Below are 3,532 nucleotides of genomic sequence, written 5' to 3'. Positions count from 1 at the left end.
CTTGCGATTGCCAGTCATTTCTGTGCCAGTTGCTTTCATTCCAGAGAATGGCCTCATTCTCCAAAAAGACTATGATTTTTAGAAGTAGGATTTCCTAACAAATTATGTGGTGGGGAGGGACGGTGGGGATTTTATTCATCCCGTCTGATCTCTTCATTCAGTACTACCATTAGGTTTTAAGAACAAAGATGGGGGAGGAGGGAGTAGAAAGCTGAGAGTATGTAGAACAGCTACAAGACATTAGTGGGTATTCAGATTTTGAGCTGTGTAAATATCAAACATCGGCTTCCAGCCTTAAGAGTTATTTGAGCAGAGAGTTAAGGAGAAATGGGAGATTTTGTGAATAAAATGTTTTGCCAAACTGAATGAGTCTTTTTGCCATTATTTCTCATAGAGTGCCATTTTTTACCTTCTGAAACAACTCATCAGACATCTGGGGTTTATCTTGAATTGTACCATCATTGTTTCTTAATAAAAGTGATACATTTCTTGCAGGTGTTTCCAATCACCATTACCTTTGAAGTGCCTGTATGCAGTTTCAAAAGCTCTCCAATTTTTACCTTGTAAAGTGGCAGTGGCATATTTTACTACAAACGATTGTCAGCAACCTGTCTTCCTAATTCCTCGCAGCTGGATCAGTAATAAACCACTTCTCAGGCCGGTTCCCGCGTCAGAAGTTAAAGAGGATCAGCCTACTTTTGGAAGTTTTAGAGGTTTGTGGCAGTACATTCTGTAGCAAATCTCTCAAAACCTCTTTGCCTTGCTAGAAATACATTGACGTTTGTAAGCTGCAGTGACCAGCTCTCTTTGTCTTTGAAATGTTGCTTTTAAATAAACTTCAACTGGAAAGCAACTCTTCAAAGCAGTTTACCACACCCAGCCTATTTTAAATCATGGTATGCAGTAGCCCCCAGGTACAGAACACAAAAAGAAAAACAAATGAGAAATTTTGCACTAAATATAGCATAGTTACAATTCATCTCTTTAAAAATGGCATTACTCTTTTATCGGGACAGGGCTGGATGTTCTTAAACAGCCCTGGGCCTGTCATTACACGCAGGAATGGTCTCACTGCTTCTGAAGCCCTTTCACTCTCAAGTCATTAAGGCCTTAGAGTGTGTTGAACTCTAAGATGTTATGAACCACAAGCCTGCAAAAAGGTAAAGAACCTTCTGGGGGACAAAATTGTGGTTTAGTTCAACTCTACCAAATTGTATCATCTCGTTAGTGGAGGAGACTTCTACACAGAACTCTGATTCTGGGGCTAGCAGCAAAACACAATTGCAGACAATGCAGTGGCAGAGATGTCCCTCATTAATAAAGGCTCCAAGCACATAGGTGGGTGTCAGCAAAGACCCAATTTCTTTGTCCCGTCTTACATTCAGCATTTCAGCAGCACATTAATTCATTCTCACGCTGCTACTAAAGAGATACCCAAGCCTGGGTAATTTATAAAGGAAAAAGGTTTAACTGACTCACTGTTTTGCATGGCTGAACAGGCCTCAGGAAACTTACAATCATGGTGGAAGGGGAAGCAAACACATCCTTTTTCACATGGCAGCAGGAAGGAGAAGTACAAGCAGAGGAAATACCAGACACTTATAAAACCATCGGATCTCGTGAGAACTCACTATCATGAGACCAGCATTGGGGAAACCCCCATGATTCAATTATCTCCACCTGGTCCCGCACTTGACACGTGAGGATTATTACAATTCAAAATGAGATTTGGGTGGGGACACAGCCGAACCATATCAGGCAGCCATAAGAAATGAATACATATCAATGAGTTGAATATGTGTTTATGTCAACATTTCGCTTTAAAAGGAAAAACAAAGCACATCTGGCTATGCAAGTGTTTGTTAATAGAACTTTTCAGTAATGTTCTTTATCTGCAAATTAAAATCATGTCATTAAAATTATTTTATCATCTGATTGTTTCTTCATCAGCACTTCAAGGAATTAGCATATGGCTCCATTTTTACATGTGACTCCATGATGCACGGATGCATTCTAAAGACAAGGGGGCTTATGATTATGATTACTGGAGTTTCGTTATTTCCTGTAATAGCTTTGAATGAAGTTTACTGCATGAAACACTCCTTTCAAGAAGGCCATAAATCTGTATCGATTTCCCAGAATCTTTAGCATTGTTAAAATAATAGGTTCCATTCCAGCAATTAAATGGAGTGACATAGTAATAATAGTAAACATGTATTTACTACGTGCAAGGCACTTATATCAATTTATTTAGTCCTCATGAAAAATTGTTGACAAGAAAATTATCCTGATTTTACAGGTAAGGAATCTGAGGCTCAGATGAGCTTCCTAACTTGCCTCAATTACTCTTATATTTTGGAGCTGGGATTTGAGCCCGTGAAATCTGATTTGAGAATGCATACTGTTAAATCCCTGCATTATGCCACCTCAAAAATCTCAGTAATGGGACTACAGTCTCCCTTTGCCCTGTGTGTCCCTGCATGGTGTAGATTTTTATATGCTAAATGTCATCAATCAGTCTTGAGTCGTTATCATGTCATCATGTGTTTGAATTCATGTCCTGTTTCCTCTCCAAGAACTTATGATCTGTTCTATAGTACAAGTGTAGTAGTCTGTTTTCACACTGCTGTAAAGAACTACCTGAGACTGGGTAAATTTATGAAGGAAAGAGGTTTCATTGACCTTCCACTGGCTTAACAGGCTTAATAGGAAGCATGGACTGGGAGACCTCAGGAAACTTACAATCATGGCAGAAGGCGAAGGGGAAGCAAGCACCTTCTTCACATGGTGACAGGAGAAAGAGGGAAGGGGAAGTGCCACACACTTTAAACCATCAGATCACGTGAGAACTCACTCACTATCATGAGAACATCAAGGAGGAAATCTGCCCCCATGATCTAATCCCCCCTCAGGTCCCTCCCCTGACATATGGGAATTACAGTTGAACATGCGATTGGGTGGGAACACATTGCCAAGCCGTATCGACCAGCAAGAAGAAAATAAAACCCAGGAAGTTAGCAGCAAAACAGGACTCTGAAACCATTCCGCTTCTCACATGTTCACATCAAAATGTACCCATTTTCTCTGGTATCTGTAGCATATGACTTTCAGGTTAATCAGCAATAATTAATATACAGAATAGAAAAAGGTAATTAAATCCAAATATCAATGAATGCTACTTAAGTAGGTATAATTTACAGAATATTTAATATATATATTAATTGGTCTTTCAGTTTCTCTAAGTTCTGTCCCAGAAAACATTTAAATTCTATTATCTCACCTACCTGGATAAATGTCATCCCTGAATTATCCTTTGATAATAAACCTTCAACCATTATACAAGGCTCATTACAAGAGTTTTCATTTTCAGTGATTCAGTAGCTTTGACACAAATGGAGTTTAATACTTTAGCCATTATCCACCAGATCGCCTAATATCCCCCACTCAAAAAAGGATCCATGTTATATTATGGCTCAATTTTTAGTTCTAGAAAACTTTTGTCTCTACAGATGTGTTTGCATGCGTAATTTTG

This window comes from Theropithecus gelada, chromosome 3 (genome assembly GCF_003255815.1).
Source record: "Theropithecus gelada isolate Dixy chromosome 3, Tgel_1.0, whole genome shotgun sequence".
Classification (NCBI taxonomy): domain Eukaryota; kingdom Metazoa; phylum Chordata; class Mammalia; order Primates; family Cercopithecidae; genus Theropithecus; species Theropithecus gelada.
This window is presented reverse-complemented; position numbering follows the sequence as displayed.